Genomic DNA, 21,890 nt, shown 5'->3' with positions numbered 1-21,890 from the left:
CATCTTGCAGAGAGTTTCGGGTTTCCTGGCTCTGGGGCGGCGGAGTTGCAGAAATGCGAAAAGGAGCATCTGCAAATGCTGCCGAGGCGTGCCTGTCTGAGGACAAGGGGAAAGTCTCTAGCTTGTCCCTTCTTCAGGTCGATGATGAAACACTTCAAGCTTTTCTGATACCTGACACCTAAAACCGCCAAAAGGTCCACTATACTTGGAGAATACAAGTATACCCCCTCCCCCTTAGAGCTTCTCATAACTTTCAAGATGCAAACTGAATTTACTTGTGTGATTATAAATAATAATAGAAAAATCTGACACAGCACATATGCTAGCCGGATTATGAAACACAAGGTTTACAAACACTGGAAGGAATTCCCATACAAATACATAACTTCCTCTTGATTGTATATCAAGCTTTTCTGTGACATCAGTTATTAGCCTTCTGGCAGATGATATTTCAGGCTTCTCTTCCTTTTAGGACAGGAAGTATTAAATACATATTTGATTTTTAAAAATAAAACAAGCTTAAGGACAGCCAGTGACTTTCTAATATTAAATTTTTATGACCACCACAGTTCCTGGCTGTCATTCAGGCCTCTAATAACCAGAGTCTAAGGCTAGTATGTATGCAAAATGTGGTTTCATTATGGGTTTTGCAGCTTGTTTTATTTTTTGAGTACTTCTGTTTTGCCACAAGTAGCCATGAAGCACTAGTGATTTAAATAAACTTTTGGGTATATACACATAATGTAACTTTTTGGAATTTAGTCTGCATTGTTCACAAATCTATCTGCATGTGCACATATGGATATTAATATGCTCTAGAACTGGGAACATGATATACCTCAGTCATGTTGTGGAGGAATTCAATTATATAATTGCAATAAGTCATTAGGCCAGAATTCTGGTTTTCATAGTGCAATCCTATAAATGTTTATTAAGAAGCAAGTCCCATTGTGTCCAGTGGGCCTTGCTTCCAGGTAAATGTGTTTACGAGTGTTGGCCTCAGTTGCCTAAGGCTGCACATTCTACTTGGGAACAAGTTCCATTGATTCAGTGTGCAAAATTTTGTGTTTCATGTTCAAATTAATGTTTGTTTTGAGACATATCTTTATACCATAGTAAATTCAACTTGCATTATGTCAGCATACTGATTACATGTTCCTGGCAGCTGGTGGAAATTGACTTGGCTTCTTTGAACTAGTCTCTTATTATGACACAAACTATTACAAGGTTTCTATAGCAAGTGTGAAATGCCAGTATTAACTATTCTGAGTAACACTTCAGGTTTTCTGTTTGAGAGAGAGGAACATATTATACATAAATGTATCTTGGAATACATTTGTGCCCCATTTCAGGTTTCTGGCAGTACCTTTGGTAACTCTTTCATATCTTGATAACTGGATTCACCTAACCAGCCCTATCAGTGAAAGCCCTGCACAAGGACTTATGTTCTGCAGCAGGGCCCTGCTCTCTCTCTCCTTCTCCCATGTGCCCCTGCACCTGTCTGAAATTGGCTCTGTGTTGGCAGGAGAACCCCCATCACAGTGCAGAGGGAGAGGGAGCATTGGTCTATCTTGCAAGCTGGAATGCTTGTGGAGTTGGTGACTGGAACAGGGCCATGGGGTTGTAGTGGATAGCTTGATGAAAATGTCAACCAGTGTGCGGCAATTGTGAAAATGACAAGTTTCATGCTAGGAATCATTAGGAAAGTGATTGGGGGGAAAAAGCCTGTGAATATCAATGCTCTATGGTGCAACCACACTTGGAATACTGTGCATAGTTCTGGTCACTGCACTTCAAAATATACATTGTAGGGCTGGAAAAGTTTCAGAAAAAGGCAACTTAAATAATCAAGAGAGTGTGTATTATCATTATTACTATTCATTTCATTTCTATGCAGCTTTATATATTTTTTTTTAAAGTCTAAAAGTGGTTTACAACCTACATTAAAACGCCAGAAGAAAATCAAATGCAGGCGTCCCCTCACTTCCTTGGGGGGGGGGGTCACGCTCTGGGTCCCAACGTGCATAAGTGAAATTGCGTAAAATGGGGGCCGCCCTCTAAAATGCCTCTAAATGCCTCTTTCCCCCTGCTCTCCAGCTCTCTTCCACACCTTCCCCAATACAGACCAACATATTTAGAGTTGAAGCTCTAGAGAACACTAGAGAATGTGTAGGAAAGTAGTTGCTGCTGCTGCGCTTACCCCACACACCAGCTGTTAGTGGCAAGGCTGAGCCACCTAAACAAAGCCCTGCTGCACCTCAGGTATCTTCAGGGCTTCCTCTGCCCTCACTGATGTCCTCTTTGGGCTTCAGGAAGGGTCTCATCGCAAGCCATGAGGACTCTCCGGCTCTCTCCTGCCATTTCCTGGGGTGATTCTATTTATTTACTTATTTATTTATTTCCAGCGCCACACATATACGAGGTCACACGCAAGTAGGGGGTGGTGTTGTTCCTGTATAAAATATACATTCAGAGCAACATAATTAACAGGAAACTGAAATATTATCTTATATTTCAAAATAAGACATTGCAAAGGAGGTCAAGTATAGAATACACAACGCAGCAAAGTTAAACATTTCAAAATAAAACATTAGTAAAGGATGTCAAATATAGAATACTCATTTAAAACAGCATAATAATATGGCTCCAATTCAATTTCCTATGAGGATAGGTTGCAACATTTAGGGTGCTTTTAGCTGCTTGAGGGGGCATGAGAGATATGTATAAAATTATGCTTAGTGTGGAGAAAGAAATGTCCTCCCCCTGCCAATAATACTGGAACTCAGGGGCATCCAATGAAAACAAACGTTGGAAGATTCAGGGGAGACAAAAGAAAATACTTCTTCACACTATGCATAGTTAAATTATAGAATTCACTCCTAAAAGAAGTAGTGATAGCCATCAAATTGGATGGTTTTAAAAGACAATTAGATTAATTCATGGAGGACAAGGTCTACTAGCCATAATGATTATGTTCTAACTCCTTTGTCAGAGGTGGCAAACCTCTGAATACCATATCACAAGTCGGTGACTCCTGCTGCACTCAAGTCCTGCTTACTGGCTTCCCATAGGCAGCTGGATGGCTACTGTGAGAACAGAATGCTGGACAAGATGGGCCATAGTCCTGATCTAGCAGGGCTCTTCTTATGTCTTCAGACAAGGCTCGTGGCATTCTTAAATAGCTGCTAATTAGAGCAAGCTTTTCATTTTTAGCAGTCATTAATATTCTCAGGAGAGCTGCATTGGCATCTGTATTTGCACCAGCCCAAGTTAAGCTTGTTGATATTGTATTCCTAGTTGTTATCTAGAGTTCCTTGGTGACATTGTGTTTTATTTGTAGGTTCTTTGTGCAGTGTCCTTTCTCCTTGCTATTTTCCTCCTTTTCAGTTTCTCTTTGTCGTCCGTGGATGTGTGGGCATCTTGGGTCACTATCAGTATGTGTATGACATATGATTATTTGACTGTGTGTATGAGACAAAGAACTGGTACACTGTGAGATATCAAGTTTATGGTACTCTCGGATAATAATTATGTTCTGTGATTACAACATTGCAACAATTTAAGTGATGGGGGAGGGCCTGACCCCTGCTGATGTGACCAGTGTTAGAAACTGAGATATGACAGCTAAGAGCTAAATGGAACCTAGGTTTTGGGTGTTGTAAGTGAGTGTCCAGGTGTGCTATTTATAACAAGAATACAAAGGTGAAAATGAATAAACTGCAGCTAAAATCTTACGTTCATTTTTGACATGGTCTAGTCCTCATAAGAAGACTGCATACACCCCCTTCCCATCCCCTAATATTCTTATGAGGGTCTCTTCTCCAGTCTTCAGAGAGTGACTGAAAGTGGGGGGGGGGGAGCTCCTCCTTTTCTTCCAGCAGTGGCAGTTTTAATCTAAAATCTTAGACTCAGTACTGCGCCCAGAGCTCAGAAACTGCTTGCATTAATGAAATTCCCTGTCGCAAAATGTGCTTGGAACAGTGGGAGTTTTGAGCGCTGAATGTGTCTAGGGCTGTTCTTTAGTGCTGTCTTTCCTCTGTCATGCCTTCCTACCACACCTCTTGCTGCCCACATCTGAGCTGTGTGAGGCCTTGTATGACACAACTGCAGTATTGCTGCTGCACTGGTTTAACATCCTGGGTGTTATGTTGAATTGATTCAGCACCAGAACTTGTAGTCCTGTGCTAGCATCCAAATCTCTTCATTTGCATGCACTGGCATTAAAATGAAAATATAATTTAATCGTATCATTACTCCAGTTGTTCTAAATACGTTGGGTGATATCTGAGCAGTGGACTCAATAATACAGTATTTTGGATATTGACAGTGTTTTCCACATTATCTTGTTTGCTGCACAATAATGAAGGAATGTGGTTTGTTGTTGTTTGAATTGGAGAACAAGAAGAGCCTATAACATGCCCTTCCAGATTCCTTCTGTTTCTTACTCAATGTATCCTGGACTCATGATTTCCTCTCCAGTAATACTTCCTTTTTAGTAGCATGGTAACTGCACGCTAATGTTCATAATAAGTCCTGGGAATGATAACATTACATTCTGTGGGCAATAAAAGCTGATCCCTGGTGCCTTATTAGCAGACATAATCTCTTACTCCTCTTGGGGTTTTGACTTATTCTGTTTGGTCTTTTTTCACAATTATTCTTTGTTTCTGCGTTTATGAGCCATTGGAGTGGTGTGGTTGGCAAGTGGCACAGTAAAGCAGTATGCATTAAACCAAGGGTTTCCAAAGTGTGACCTGTGGACCGCCAGTGGTCCATGAGCTGCGGTCAGGTGGTCAGCAGTCTCTCTGTAAACTGCAGGTGCAGCAGCTCCTCCAGTGGTTTGTCCTTAATGGGGGTGGGGTGAGGAAGCAATGAACAGGGAAAAAGCAGCTGACAAGGCACTTGAAAAGGAGTGCAGAGCCAATACTGTAGTGTATGGGAATGAAAGAAGCAGCGGTTACATGCAAGAATAAGAGAGTGACTCAGAGTGGAAATTGTTGACTGAGAAATCTATCAAACATCAAAGAACTTCTTCAACACAATAGGCCCAGCTGTGGAGTTACAATAGTTGTATTACAGTGGTACCTCGGGATACATACGCTTCAGGTTACAGATTCCGCTAACCCAGAAATAGTACCTCGGGTTAAGAACTTTGCTTTAGGATGAGAACAGAAATCGTGCTCCAGCTGCATGGCAGTAGCAGGAGGCCCCATTAGCTAAAGTGGTGCTTCAGGTTAAGAACAGTTTCAGGAACGAATTAAGTACTTAACCTGAGGTACCACTGTACTTATTTTATTTCTTACTCTATATTTTGTTGTATTAAGATGTTGATTCCATACATTTTTTAAAAAACACCTTTTTATCATTTAGCACAGCACATTAAGTGGTGCACAAAGATCTTCAGCTATTTTCATAGGGTCTGGAAGAGGGGGTGAGCCTGGAACTCTCTCTGGTTGACTGAGAAGCTAGGACCAAATCTTGAGTATCCTTGACCGCTACAATATTGTGGCAGGCCCCTCTTTCATGTGGTGGCTGGGGTGGGGTGAGGGTTACAACTGTTTTTGGATACACTTCTGTTACTGTACCAGCATAATCTGATGTATGGAAACAGCTGGTTTTCAAAATGGTTTAGATGCAGGTAATACGGTCCATTTTCATAAAGAAGGCTTTGTCTACAGCTAATATAGTCAAATGCCTAGGTTGAAGCAAAAAAAGAAAATAGTAACCAGAAATTTACTATTTAAGTAGCAGCAGGTAAAAAAATAATTTAAAATATTAATCTAACTGGTATGTCTGTATTTAAAAACCTGTCTCCTCAGAAGATCTCATTTTATTCTTGGGTTAGAGATTGTGAAGATACAGTAGCTGGAATTGTTCATCACGCTTTTAAATATTTTCAGATGTTCCTTAAATGTGTATTTTTAAAAATTGAATTGAATCTTGCAGGGAGGAGAGTCTTTGTTTTGCTGCTTTCTGCCCTGGGTTCCTTTGTGAGGAAGGAAAGGATATAAATTTAATAATAATAAAAAAACATTTCCTTTAGTGCATTCAGCTTGGAGTGGTGTTGCATCTGTGGTTAAGTGGCATGTATAACAGGAAGTAAAGCTATTGTTTTGGCTTTCGAAGACTTACCAAAGGAAGTAGTAAAGGAAACTATACTTGTTCCAATAGAACTTCTTTGCAAAATGCTGTGACATGAAATCTGCACATATCTTAGATCGCTGTACAGCATGATCCTAAGCATGTGTAGTTGGAAGCAAGCCCCTCTATGCTCCTTGAGGATTTGTTGGTTTCAACAGCTTATGGAACCTACTGAATCTTTGAATTCTGCAAATCACAGCCTAGTTTAGCAGGGTGACTGCTACTGAGCTTTACTCAGTAAGGCTGAAGAAAGTGTTCCACTTCAGATGTTACATATATAGTTGTTAATAATAAATCCAAATAAATTCTAGCAGAGAGAAGGGGGCAGGATCTTATTATTCAGTAAATCATTATATATTTTTTAAAATAAAAAACCACACTTTAGACTTTATGCTTTCTGGTAATTGAGCGTTGATATATAGTGCAGAAGAGCTTTTAAATAATAATAATAATAATAGTAGTAGTAGTAGTAGTAGTAATTGGAAATGCAAATGGATAGGCACTGAAGCTTTTTCACTTTCAAAACAACGAAATTGTCATTTAAAGAGTCCAAAGATAGGGAAAAAATTGCTTTGTTTTACAGTCGCTGTTTTATAATACCCCCAGTAACTCAAACAGAATTCATATGCCCTTCCAGACATTTGCCATTTGCCAAATACTAATGAAAGAGAACTGATATAAGGTGATGGGATGCATGAATTTGTTGTAATAGTAGTACTTTTTTGAACAGGCAGCATTAGGTACTGTATATGATTATTGTCTCTACAATTCTGTGATGCTATGTCCTTTCTTTTTCAAGATACTATGTATTGTGACTCTCATGCAGCTAAGGTTAATCATGACTAATGTGAGCTCCATACCTTCAGTGGGACTTAGCCAAGACTGACTTTAATTGGCTTGAAGTCAGTATCTTTTATTCCTATGTTCATTTGCTCATTTTTAAAATGGAAAATAACCCACAATTTCTGGCCATTAGCAGTGTTTCCCAACCTTTTCCCGGCTGTGGCCGCCTTCCAACCTTGTTTTCTTCCTATGGCCGTCCCATGAGCATAGCGGGGGGGGGGGCAGCTGCCCACCCAAATAAGTAAAAATCAATACAAATCTGAGGTTCTGCCCCGTCCACAAAAGCTTGCCCCCCCCAACAAGAATTCTGATTATGCCTATGCCCCTCTCTACTGGTAGAAAGGTAGCTATTTAAATGTTTTGTTTGTAAATAGAACTTTTTTAAATAATTTCTACAAAATACAATTACGTAAAGTAAATGGAACATAATGCAAAACATAGAATCATGGAGCAGAAAAACATAGGATAATGGAGCTGGAAAGGACCTCAAGGGTCATCTTTCTAGTTCAATCCACTAGTGCAACTTCTAGGAAACTCAGCCAAAGCATCCATGACAGATGGCCATCCAATCTCTGCTTAGAAACCTTCAAGGAAGGAAAGTCCAGAACCTCCCAAGGGAGATTCATCTTCCATGTACTATAAAAAGTAAACAACACTCATTTGACCCCACTTATTTGACACAGAGGGTGAAACCTACAGATAGAGTCCAAAAGGCGCACAGGGAGTTCCTGTACATGTGGGAGAAATTTAAAAAGCAAGTGGTCCTCACTGACCTGGTACAAAAAGGTCTTTTCTTTCGGAGGAGCCCTGGCTCCCTAGATAAAACACTACAGCCCCATATACCTGGGAGTAAGGCCCACTGAACTTAGTGCAGCTTTCTTCCGAGTAGATACTTAGTTTTTTACTAGATGCAAGTCTGCAACACCAGACGACCCCACTTGGCTAGGCGCTGGGGTAGATTTCTTTTCTTTTCTTTTCTTTTTTAAAAAGTAATATTTATTAAAGTTTTAAGGGTTACAAAAAGAAAAAAAGAGAAAACACCATATTAAGCAAAAACAAAACAACACATCACAATAAAGAAAAACACCCCCCCCCCAGAAAAATAGAAACAATTAAAAACACAACGAACATTCCCATAACTTATCTTTCATTTGCTTGTTTCCTTGACCTCCTCACACCTCCCTTTTTTGTGTTCTAGTTTGGTTAGCTATTTCAGCAAATCCTTTCCGTCTTTCCCAGTTTTTGTCCTATAATTTATCTTGATATAATCTAACTTTACTTTCCCTCCTTTCACCAATTAACAGTCTATTTTTACTTAATCCTTTATAACATTTCTGCTAAAACCACATAGCTTCATTCCAACATCCTTCTAACATTCATTAATTTTACAATGTTTCTATAAATAATCTTTAAATTTCTTCCATTCTTCCACGACTCTTCTCCCTGGTCTCGGATTCTGCCAGTCATTTCCGCCAGGCGCTGGGGTAGATTTCACCCCACACCTTGCAGAGTTGGGCAGACGCTGCTGACGGGCTCTGCGCCCCTTGGCAACATCCGAAGTCCCTGATCCACTAGGCAAAAAGCAGCTCCGGCTCGCCCAGCCCTACTCATTGCAACCCCATCACCGCACTTACCTGGCCTAGGGATTCTATTGGTCAAAACAGGAGCCTCAGCACTTGCCCTACCCTGTTGGAAACAAACCAGGACTGCTCCAAGAAAACACACGTGGCAAAAAGGAGAGTTAGGCCCACTTACCCACTTGTGATTGGCCAAGTGATAGCTGGCCAATCAGGATTTTTTTTCTTCACTTCTCACTTCCCTCCGTGGCCCCATATCCTTGTGCTTTTTCACCTGTGGCCATTTTTGAATATCCTGGGGCCTCCCAGGGGGCCCCTTGGTCCCTGGCTGCGAAACACTGCGTTATAAAATAACATTGTAGTTATCTAGAATATTCTCTAAGGGACAGACCTAATGTAAAGTCTATGGAGTCGTATTATCTTGTAATAAGTTTAATATTAACAGCACACTTCTTAATCACTCTTGTTTTAAACAAATCAGTGAAAAATAATCATTGTAGACTTTAGGGATTGCCCTGTAGTGTTTGTTTCCTATCTTGTTTCCTCTCCTTGAGAGCCAGAATGCAAGTGTCAAGAAATGATTAACAGGCAAAATTCAGTAAACACTAACAGTACTCACTTGCTTACGCCATTTTAATAAGATCTGGTACTCCTCTTGAATCAGAATCAGAAATGCTCAGGGGTCTAATAATAATAATAATAATAATAATAATAATAATAATAATAATAATTTATTATTTATACCCCGCCCATCTGGCTGAGTTTCCCCAGCCACTCTGGGCGGCTCCCAATCAGTGTTAAAAACAGTACAGCATTACATATTAAAAACTTCCCTGAACAGGGCTGCCTTAAGATGTCTTCTGAATGTCAGGTAATTCTTTATCTCTTTGACATCTGATGAGAGGGCGTTCCACAGGGCGGGCGCCACTACCGAGAAGGCCCTCTGTCTGGTTCCCTGTAGCCTCACTTCTCGCAATGAGGGAACCGCCAGAAGGCCCTCGGCGCTGGATCTCAGTGTCCGGGCTGAACGATGGGGGTGGAGACGCTCCTTCAGGTATACAGGACCGAGGCCGTTTAGGGCTTTAAAGGTCAGCACCAACACTTTGAATCGTGCTCGGAAACGTACTGGGAGCCAATGCAGATCTCTCAGAACCGGTGTTATGTGGTCCCGGCGGCCACTCCCAGTCACCAGTCTAGCTGCCGCATTCTGGATTAATTGCAGTTTCCGGGTCACCTTCAAAGGTAGCCCCACGTAGAGCGCGTTGCAGTAGTCCAAGCGTGAGATAACTAGAGCATGCACCACTCTGGCGAGACAGTCCGCGGGGAGGTAGGGTCTTAGCCTGTGTACCAGGTGGAGCTGGTAGACAGCTGCCCTGGACACAGAGTTAACCTGCGCCTCCATGGACAGCTGTGAGTCCAAAATGACTCCCAGGCTGCGCACCTGGTCCTTCAGGGGCACAGTTACCCCATTCAGGACCAGGGAATCCTCCACACCTGCCCGCCTCCTGTCCCCCAAAAACAGTACTTCTGTCTTGTCAGGATTCAACCTCAATCTGTTAGCCGCCATCCAACCTCCAACCGCCTCCAGGCACTCACACAGGACCTTCACCGCCTTCACTGGTTCTGATTTAAAGGAGAGGTAGAGCTGGGTGTCATCTGCATACTGATGAACACCCAGTCCAAACCCCCTGATGATCTCTCCCAGCGGCTTCATATAGATATTAAAAAGCATGGGGGAGAGGACAGAACCCTGAGGCACCCCACAAGTGAGAGCCCAGGGGTCTGAACACTCACCCCCCCCACCACTTTCTGGACAAGGCCCAGGAGGAAGGAGCGGAACCACTGTATGACAGTGCCCCCAGCTCCCAGCCCCTCTAGACGGTCCAGAAGTCTAACCAATATCTGTGGTTGCTGAGACCACAGAACAATTGGGGCTTGCAGCTGATGACACACAGAGCACCTTTGAAGTTCAGCGCAGATCCAGGATTTCATTTCTGAAAGTGAATAGGGCTAGATTGTGCCATTTGGAGTATGACTGAAGTATCGGACAGTGTGGACTAGCTTCCCATCTTCCTCCCACAGCAGGTGGAATTTCCCCAAGTATTTTCAGCAGCTTACATCCATATTTTGGTATGCACCTTTTCCAAGGTTTCTCCTACGTTCTCATTTTGTAAGATTCATTGACGGTATTAGGATTTACCTTTTCACACTGGTTTGATTGCAGGTTGGAATGGTTTCTTCTTCCTATAGGGCAGTACATTATACTACTGCTGGTATCATAAATCATAATGACACTTAGCAGCCTCCGTCTTTCTCCTGGGTTAGTAGGTGAGGAGGGTCAGAGCCAGAGGATCATCTTCCACTTCTGCTGTGCTTTCAAGTGTATTGTAACTAAATGATGCTCCCTTTGTACAGCTCAAAAAATTACTTGGACTCAGGATGCTTACCATGGTGGCCACCATGCAAGGGTAGGCATGCATAAATAAATAAATAAATAAATAAATAAATAAATAAATATTGGAAATACATTGTTTGTGAAATTCTGGCCCTTTTAACCAAGAATGCAGTTATTGAACAGGCAAAGAAGGCCCTGGCCAAGTGACAGGAGTGAGCAGCAGTAAATCACACCCAGCAAGATGGAGTTAACTATTAGCAAAACAAGATCTGCGCAAGAGTGTCAGGTCTAGTGAGCACAGCAACTCGGGTCTTACCCCGAGGAACTAGTTGCTGAGACTAAAGGCTCCTGTCTTTGCTCATCCCACTCCATGCCTTTCCTTGTTCTGAGAGACCAGGGGAGGGAAGCTTTTCACAGCAGAGGGGGACACCCCTGTGCATCTTCACAAGCCATCTCTGCCCTCTGGCTTATCTCTTCTGCTGCTTCTGCTTCTACCTCTGATTCTGCACTTCTCTCTGCCACAGTCTCTCCTTGCTAACTAAGCCCTGTTACCTCTTCAGCTTCCAAGACCTCTTTTCCCCAGTCTGCTCCCTTATCTCCTTCTGACTACTCATTGTCATCCCACCACCAATCCCTGGGTTCTGAACCTTCTTCCTTTGGGGGTTCCTCGGTGTCCAGCCAGTCTATGACACCTAGAGACAATTATTGTCATCATACAGCACTGTTTTTTTATTATGGTGGCACTGAAATAAAACATTACTTTATCTAAAGTGGTCCATGACCCACAGTAATTTCTATGTGGTCTACTGGGGATGGCAGGAGAGTATGAGAACCACTGTCTTAAGAGAGAACACAGCTTGGAGAAAAACATTGCTTCTAATTAGTATTTCTTGGATAAAACTTATGTTAACAGGTATTGAGGTTTGCAACTTGATGTTCAGTGTTTTATAGAAAGTTATTATCTGAGAGCGAGGAAAGAAAGCTTGTTCAAAACATGGGGTATGTCATAAATACTATGAGAGGTTTGTGTGTTGCATTTGAAGATGCATCCCATGTGTGCAGAATCTGAATCTTCTCAATCTAATTTGTTTTCTTAGTTAGATTTCAGAAGAACTGGGTGGAAGTATGTGGGTCGTTTCTGGTGAAGTCTCATGGCCTAGAACAAGTTTGCTGTGTAAAATCACATATTTGTTGAAGTTCCTCTCTTGCTTTTCTTCTGAAGAAATACCTTTGGGAACAGTAATCTAAATAGGAAGTGATTTCGGAGTCAAGGAGATAAAGCACTGTGAGTGTTTAGTTTTGCTTAAAAATAAAATAAAAACCTGCAGCTTAACTTGTGGGGAATCCATGGAATTCATGGAATCAGTAAGGCCCTGATTAGCAGGGGATGTATAACAGAGGTTTTACTGTGCATATATATACTTGGGGAAATAGATAAAATGCCTTCCCTAAGAAAATGTTAACACTTCTGTTCTGATCAGCAATTCTATACAGCTAACTTGTATTCCAGAACTTTTCTATTGGAGTTTCTCTTGCTCTAAAGAACAGCTGGTGATAAACAGACTTCCTTTTTTTATACATCCTTTTTTGCAGTTTATTATTGAAACTTTATAGATGCTGATACTAATGTGCACATACAGAGTTCTGAATTATTAAAGATTACTTTTTTTAAAAAAAAGTTGTTTTTGACAAAACATTTAACCTCCCTAAAGTGCAGAACGCATGGTCAGGATGCAAATAAGAATAAATTGTCAGGAAAATGTCTCTGTTTAAATTATTGAACCTGTGAATAATAAACAGGGGCATTCTTTCCTTAGTCACAAGTTAATCACTAGGACATACATTTAAAATTCATGGGAGTGATTCTATCCTTTGCATTCCTTTCATCAGAGAAGTGGGGTGGAAAAATGCTAATGAAAGAATTTCCATTCAAAAAATGCACTGATACATAAAATCAATTAGTAATGTAACTAATGAATACTAGTCAAATTAGGCAGTTTCAGAGTTGTAATTAACTATTTTACAGGTGACTAGCCCTAAGAAGCACATGGATCCTGCTCTTTGGGTGTGCTAAAATTTGTACATTATCAGGTTCCAGTGCCTTTATGATCTCCCCCAACCGAAATTAAAGCAACAGAGGTATAAGCTATTTGTTTGCATCTTTAAAATATTTACAAATAGTCCAGTAAAAATAATTTCCAAGTAAATCTTAGAATTTGTCTTGAGTACACTAACCACTGTTTGGCTATTGGAAAATTTGACCACTGGAAAATCTTTTTGATTTACAGTATAGGCACTGGAAAATTTTCCAATTAACCCCCCCCCCTTCCGAAAAGCCACATCTCTTCCCATGGAATTCTTCATATCTCTCTCATTGGTCTCCTTTATGTGCACCAAAGGCATGCAGTAGGGCTGGTTATGAATGTTGCTGTGCCTAGAGGACCAACTGGATTATTCCATTAGTGTTTTTTTGTCAAGCATGGACGACTTCACATTTTGTAACCCACAGATACCGCATATTGATATGGTATCTGTTCTGCTAGGTATTTTGTAATGTAGTTTGCTTAACAACTAAGCCTTGCATGTGTTGAAACAAAATACTGAAAACCATGAATTGCATATATACAACTGATTGGGAGGGTTGGAGTAGGTTACATTCAGAAAAGCAAGTTACAGAATCAAGTCTGAATCTCTGTCCCAGTATTCCCTCTCATACATTTTCAGTGGTATATTGAGTTTCCAAGTTCACTGAAGGGGCAAATGCTATTTTAAGAACAAGAAATTCTCAAAGACACTTGGTTTCACAGTGGTTGTTGGATAATAACTGATGCATATTATTGAGGAAAGTACAGTATTCATAGATTCCACACTGGTTTTTGCTTGGTTTTTACCTTTTGGTAAACACCAAGTGTGGGGAAATGGTTGCTTGTACATAAGAGCATGAGCAAAGTTCTTATTGCTGCAAGGTGATTTCATAGCAGGAGGCCCGCTTGGAGCATGATCAACGCGTGGACAGCTCATGCTGTCCTAATGATTGGTCCACGTACATAGCCTGATCGTCTGCGTGGTCTAGTGCAATGGCCCTTATCTGCTGGCTGAGAATAAGTTGCATTCCTTGTATTTTGTATCTTTCGGACTTTACACAATAAAGGCTGTGCTGCAGCAGCTCTAAGGAAGCCAGATTTCTTCAACCCATCTCTGTGTGAGACTGATTCTTACTGATGGCGAGCTGGTTCTCATCAACCAAATGTTGTATAATATAAACAGATGGAAACATATTAGTTGGGTACTAAAATGTTTCTCAAACCGTTGCACATTCAACCTACTGAAAGTCATCTTCCTGTTTCATCTTCCCACCTTCATGTTTCCAGTTCTTTGTGTCCCAACCTTATAATCCAGGAATAGAGCTGCAAAGGAATCCTGATACAGCAGGTATTTTTTCCTTGTTGTTGGCTGTCCTATTTTAAAAAAAAGCCCAGGCTTTAATATGTTCAGCTGAGAGGTGCATGGATTTAATTCTGAAGTTAGCTACAGATTTAAACATGTTAATTTGGGCTCCAAGGATACACCAAACCTTAGCTTAGTTCAGAAAAAAGCAGGAATACAAAAGATCTAGAATGAACAAAGTAGTTGTGAGCTTGGTTTACTATCACGTGTAAACAAGGCCTATAACTAAAATAAAAGAAACCACCCTCCCGAAAATAGATTTAAACACAGTGGAAAATGAACACCTAAAGCAGAGGCCATTTCATCCAGCTGGAAAAGCTTGACAAAGCAATTGTTTCCTGAAATAAATTGTTTCCTGAAAGAACTACAGATAGTGGGTGCCTGTCAAATCTCTTTGTTGTCTTTGATTATGTTTTGATTATGAGCTGCTTTTCTGGAAGACCTTTTTCTTTTGAAAAGTTGTCATGCAAGTTAAACTATAAATATAATTAATATGAAGAAGAAGAAGAAGAAGAAGAAACAGAAGTAGCCCCTCCAGTAATCTGCGGATTCTTCTGGTCTCTCAAACACCATGGAGACTAAGAAGCACAGAAGTCACATGACTAGATCTTCCTGTTTTCCCTACACCCTAAACTGGAAGCCTGTTACTCAGAAGTTTGTTCCACTCGGTTTAATGGGACTTACTTCCCCAGGGAATCTTGTGCAGGATTTCAGCCTGAGTCTCCAGAGGAAATGGGGAGGGGCAGCAGCTGTGTGTGTAGAAGCATAATAGTTCTCAAGTGGTGATTGAATGACATTGTTTCTCTAGGAACATTTTTTTCAGTTGTGCATATCTGCATTTCTCTTTCTAGCAGGGGAGAAATGCTTCATAGTTATATTTAGAAATACCGCTGCTATTTTAAAAAAAATGGGGAGAAAAGTCAAGCTTCAAATAAAAAAGAGAAGAAACAGTTCCCTCTAGATTTGTTTTCATTCTTGTTCTCAAAGTTGCATGCGTGAACTTCTTGGTTTTATGCTTTCTATCCTGATCCAACTGCTTTGACACCAAAACCAGTATTAAAAAATAACAACCTGCCAAAATCTAATATTCTCCTTAAAAAGGTATAATTTAAGGAGAATATTAGAGTTTGGCAGGTTATTATTTTTTAATAATGGTTTTAGATTCTTCTAATACAGAAAGAAAATATGGGCTTTGTTACGCATTTGGTCTACCTCATAATTGATCTCCATGTCATGAGGTTATTAATCGCTGCTCTCGTTGGAATGCTGCTTCCTGAAAACTATTATTAGTGCCATGATTGAGAAAGATGTGAACAGCTGCTGAGCTTTCAGGCTGAGTTTTCTGACTGAGTCACTAGATGTGTGAGTCTGATTGGAATTTTAGAAGTGGAAGAGTAGGACCTTTGGTGGAACCATTCTTGAATTTACTTTGACCACAGTTGATGATAGTTAATACAGCCACACTTCCCTCTTTCTTCCCTTCCTATTGTTCACCGGATATTTTGAGGACATAGATACCATTCAGGCACTAATAATCAGAGTTTTAGCAGTTCGGATTACTTTTGTTTGAAAGTCTTTTGCATCATCTGTTTATTCAGTAGGTGTTGCTAGTGTGTTGTCAAGACAGAGGGTGGAGGAAACTTTTCTTAATCATAAAAAGCTGATGATTTGACAGGCTTGAGCATCTAGATCTTGGGGTTTGATGGATGTGTAAAGACTACATCTATGTGAATTTTAGAAAATGGGTCTTTGCTCCATTGTTTTATTCCATAGGAAAGGATAGACTGTTGATGTACTGCTGGATAGAAGTTTTACAGTTCCTATAGAGCAGCATTTCCCAAACTTGGGTCTCCAGCTGTTTTTGAACTACAGCTCCTGTTAAGTTGTGGGTGAACATATCAGACGACACAGCAATTCTTCAAACAGCTCTTGTTTATTCACAGGCCAGGCCAGAACTGAACTGAAGGGTTCAGTCAGCCTGCTTATATAGATCTCCAGTACAACGTAACTGTAACAATTTTCTAAAACTATCCAATCACTGAACGTCAGTTTCGATCCCTTATTTGCATAACTATCTACAGTATCCCCTTGCTGGCCCAGGGTGAGAACTTCAGTACATAACAGTTCCCATAATCCTTGACCGCCTGTCCTGCTGGCTAGGGATGATGGGAGTTGTAGTCGAAAAACAGCTGGAGACCCAAGTTTTGGATATCCTGCTATAGAGCAATGGTTTTCTGTTTGTTTTTGTTTTGTTTTGTTTTTTGAGCTGGACCTAATTTAACCCAAACCTGCAAAATGGGACCTTTTTCATATTGTACTATATAAGCCTGACTTCCACTTTCTTACCGTCTTTGTCACCATTTTCCCCCCTTCTCTTTTTCTAAGAGGTTTGCCTACATCTCAGTTTTTAAAAATCCCAGCATACTAGATCCCAACACACCCCTTAAGGAAAATAGAGAGAAGTATGCCGCTGGTAATGGTGAGCCCTTGCACCCAGGAGCTCATTTTCACTCAGCTGTAAAATTCACTTTCATGGGGAGTGCTGACCATTCCTCCCCAGCTGAGCTTCATTACCAGAAGGGAGCCTACCTGGGGAGGTAGGAAGTGCCTCAGAAGAAAATGTCTAAGAAAAAAATCATGGGTGCACCTTTATACATGTGCTCTTTTGGCCCTTTAAACAGCACCCTACCATCCCCTTGCAAATAATGAGTAAACCTGGAATAAAACCGGTTACTTTCTGCCATCACATGTAACCTGGGCTTGAGAGTCCCCATTGTAAAAAGTAGACAAGCCTTTAGAAACATAGATATGCATGCAGGGCATTCTGTGTTTTTCCTGTAGCAGAGACGCTGAAAACGAGAATTGGAGTGTTCTTTGTATTAAATCCTGAATTAATTACAGCTCCCAGTAGGGTACAGTAGGGCTGGAAAATATGATTTTCTGTTCTAATGCCTTTGTATTGCTTCTGAGTAAGTTCAAATTATATGAATACTCAAGGGGAGGATTGAGATGTTTGTTGGAAGGGAAGGCGTGGGGCTTATGTCTCATATCTATTTTCTGTTTTGTGTCATGTCTGAAGTTCCTCCAAAGCCCTGTGTGTTTGTTTTGACACATAGGCATGTGAATATTAATCTCTCTTGACCTCCTTGTAGACTGCTTATATAAGTACAGGTTACAGCAGAGTTGTTTAGCTTAAAAAAAAGAACCCAAATGTACTTCAGTTTGTTAGCATTCCAAAAATGTTTTTATATTTTCTGCAAGCCACTCAGAGTGGCTGGGGCAACCCAGTCAGATGGGCAGGGTACAAATAAATTATTATTATTATTATTATTATTATTATTAGAAATTTAAAAAAGTTGATGCCATGTTCGCATGTGTTATAGATGTCCAACCCCAGCTGATCCATAAATGTGGCATTCATAGTCGGTCTTTGTGTGCTGGGGGTGATATTCAGTGCTAGTCATACTCAGAGTGAATGTCCATTGAAGTTAATGAACATGAGTCTGACTAACTCACATTCATTAATTTCACTCTGAGTAGGACTTAGCTGAATTTAATTTAGAATAAAATGCAGAACAAAATAATGACCAACAATCACTAGCCATATTTATAGTATAAGTAACAGTTCCTTTATATATATATAATTAGCTGGTAGCTGAGTGATTCATATTCAGTGCATAGTTCCAGTGAAGTAAATGGCATTTGTTGTAACAGTGTTTTAGAACTAATAAGTTGCTTTTATAAATTTTTGCCCATTCATAAAGTGGCAAACAAATTTCATTTGTTGGGAAGCAATTAGTACTCTGAATAATACCCAGCTAACTCACGTGTAGAATAGATTGGTTGTCTGTTCGTATTACTTGCCATTAGTTTTTATGGGTCTACTCTTGAGTATGTAATGCTGCTTATCACCCTCTATCAAAAGAAGAAATAAAGTTATGAGCCATGTTATCTTGCTATTCAAAACTCAAGCTTTTCTCTAGCTTTGGCATGGTTTACTAACAAATGCTAATTCAATTCATCACACCAACTGCCGGTATTTTAAATGGTCATTTCACATCTACCTACAGGGCGCTGTTAACATTTGTCACATAATACAAGCAGCATTGAGTTCTTTGGGGATTGTATCTGCACCTGATATCTTATGATGCCAGCTAAATGACAGTAGGTGGCCTTACCCACCTGTCAGTGTGATCCCTGGATGGCTAGTTACTTTTGTATCCAGCCCTCACCATAGACCAGGAGTGTCTTTTGGGTTATTGGAAAATTTGGAAATTCAAAATAGTCCCAGAAAATCCAAATTACTACCACTAGCACAATTTCACAATCTTCAGGGAGAAGTCTTGAGGAAATTAATGGCATTGTTTTTTGGTTCCTTGCTGTTTCTATATCTATTTTTTTTACTTATTTTGTCTTTTAAAGTTTTGATACTTTTGGTGCACGTGTTAATTTAAAAAATACCTCTTTTTGTCTATCTATAAGAAGCTAACGTACTGGTACCTTTGTTTTCTTTGCTTGTAAGCTGCCAACCAGGTGGAAGCCTTATCTGTATAGATAAAGTTATTCAATACTTTGCGAACAGTACACAAATCAACCCTCATAAAGTGGCAAAGTCATATTATACTGCGTGAATGTTGGTTGTTACGCATTCGGCAAACTATTTGTTCAGTACAGTAATCTCTTTTGAGTTTTTAAAAGAGAGTAGAGAAATATGTCTCATTCCTATGGATACTTTCTCAGAAGTCTCAATGGATTTAACAGGATTTATTCCCAAGTAAATGTGCATAAGATAGAAGCCTAAATCAGAGTTATATCAAGCTGAGCTGGCTGCATGATGAATTGCTTGTGCATTTGTAAGCCCTGCATTCATGGAATCTTGCAAAGGATATTGTCAGGCTTGATGTGGTAATTAGTTCTGATGGAGCTAAGTCCTGAAAGTCAGATGGAGTCATGTGTTCGTGACTTAGATTAGTAACTGTGACTTGTTTGGCTCTTCAAAGTACAATGTACAACCATTCGCTTCAAGGAAGAAAGTAAGTTGCAGGAAGTCCACTATCCAAAGCCTTGCACGTATTGTGCAACAAATGCACATATTGAACAATAATAACTATATACTACATCTACTTTGTGATGATTGGTTGTTTATGTTCTTGACTGAGAAGTTGAACAGCCTGAAGCAAACCATTATTCATTCAGCATGCAACTGAGCATGTGCACACAGGGATTACAGGGAAGTCTGATGCACAGATGAGTAGGTATGCTGTTCAGTTTCACAATAAGCAAAAAGACATGTAGGAAATAAAATACATGTCAAAGCTGTTGCTCTCTTTGCTGAGCATAACTTGTTTTCTCTGCTGTAATCACTCTTGACAACTTTTCATCAGTCAAAATGAAGGGGAATCCATCATTAGGAGGAAATTATTTGTGAATAAGATAAAATAGGATTGTCTCTCTTTGTCTTACAATCATTTTTTGAGATAGGGGAAGGGAGAAAGCGGAGGACTAGGTCCAAAGTTTAAAATAAATCCATTATTTATTTTCGCAATATTCAGTGTTAGGAACACAATGTATACAGTATTTGGGCCAATTGTAATGCTCTGCTGCATTGAAAGTGAAGCAAGAACTAGTTCCTTTTCTGTCTTAGCCATTGAAGGCCTCTTAGAGGTGCAGTCTGCTCTGAAACTGAATTCTGATAGTTTGCTTCATAGCACCTCTTGTTTTCGCTGATGAATGCAATATGCAGATTGTACTTATGCCAAAGGTGAAATGAGTCAAGTAAACGTGATAATTGAGGCTATAATTTATTGGCAGTTTGCTTTCTGAGAGATGGAGCAGTGATTCTTGCTGGAAGGACTTCATAAACAGCTATGTAAGATGCTTACAAGGTGATACCAGCCTGGTTCACATGCCACATTAAACCGTAGTTTAGAACAAACTATGGTTTAATGTGAATGAACAGCATGCCGGTGGATGCTGCTCAGAAGTGCTGCTCCCGTCCTGCTGCTGCTGCATTGCAGATGAAAGAAGCCAGACCCCAGGTTTGCTTCCTCCAGCTAAACCATGAGTGTTAACAAAGCTTTGTTTCTGGCTTATCCCACAATGCTTGTTTGGAGGAAACAAAACACAAGTCTAGTTTTCAGACACCTTCATGGGCCAGACTTGACTAGCTTTATTTAAAGCGTGGCAAGAGCAGGAAGACGAGTGCTGGGGGGACCCCAAAGCAGCATGCACTAGCACTTTGCTTCTTCACATTAAACCATAGTTTAATGTTTCAAATTATGGTTTGATGTGATGTGCAAACTGGGCTACTGAGAGGTGAAATACTTTGGACTAAATTAACACAAGTTATGAACAAAGTTTGGCAAGATCCAAGAACTTAAAACAGCTGCCAGTGTTGTTTCTTAACAGACATATCCTAGTTTGGATCTGTGCTCTCCCATGCTTCTACTCATCAAAGACACATTCAGCATTCTGTGGTCACTAATTATTGTGTTGTTTGACTTTCCCCCTTTTTGATCCCCCAAAAAGCTTTTTTTGCATTTATGTAAATTTGGGGTTATCCAGCCCTGCTAATAAACCTCTTGTTTCTCCATGTCCTGTTTTAGATACCATTCTGTTGGCTCTCAACAAGTGAGTTTGCTATTAGAAGGAGTATCAAAAGTTCTTTTGTCACAAAGTTGCATTCCAAATCCCTCCCCTTCATTTTTTCCTCACACTTCTTACCTCAGCAGTTGCAGAGTGATGAATATACACAGAAAAATGAATATGGAATAGGAATAATCACTTTCATTGTGTTTCTTATTTCTGAAGTTTATTTCCAAGCAAAGGCATTTTAGCAGGAATTCTGCAGCTCCTCTACCCAATCTTTAGGTGAATGGTGCTATTGTAGTCTTAAATGATTGCTTGCATAGCTATGGCCTGCTTTTGTAATCCCTGCATTAACATTGCTTTCTGTTCTCTGGGTGGTTTGAGAGCCAGGAGTTGTGCATGCAAAATTGCTTCATAACCTATTTATGAGAGTTGCAACGTAAGGGATTGGAAGAGGTCAAATGTTTTACCACTTGGCAATTGATAAAGGGTTTGCTTTCTCTCTGACTCATTGCGTGAGGCTGGATTAATTTGTTCGGGCAAAACTCTTGCAAAAGTTACTCATATATTGCCTGACAGCATATGGATATATTTGTGTCTATGTGTGCAACAGGAAATACTACTGCAATAAAGGTTTCTATCTAAGCAGTTGTAGCTTCAGTTACCTGGCAGTGAGAGCTTCATAGGTGTGCTGGCAGATTTTACAGCTGAGGAAGCTGACCATAAACATAAACATTAATATTCACAACTGGAGGTAAAATTAGAATAAACTCCCCCTTGGGGATGTCATTTATTTACTAATTTCCTTGGATCGTACCACTTTTTCATTTTGTGTAGTAGTGCCAGATTGCCTTTGGCTGTTGGATTGTCTGAATGGGGTTATCTTTCATCACATATCC

The 21,890-nt window shown here is 40.2% G+C and overlaps 1 protein-coding gene across 2 annotated transcripts in view; it reads left to right on the top strand.

Annotated features, from left to right (window-relative positions):
* Positions 1-21,890, top strand: part of ARHGAP10 (Rho GTPase activating protein 10) — a gene marked incomplete at its 5' end in the record, with an annotated part of 100,998 nt that overhangs the window by 374 nt on the left and 78,734 nt on the right. The gene's annotated exons all lie outside the window — the stretch shown is intronic.

This window comes from Podarcis gaigeae, assembly GCF_964106915.1.
Source record: "Podarcis gaigeae genome assembly, chromosome: 9".
Lineage (NCBI taxonomy): Eukaryota > Metazoa > Chordata > Lepidosauria > Squamata > Lacertidae > Podarcis > Podarcis gaigeae.
Note: the sequence above shows the minus strand (reverse complement) of the source record. Positions and strands in the feature narration are given on the sequence as shown.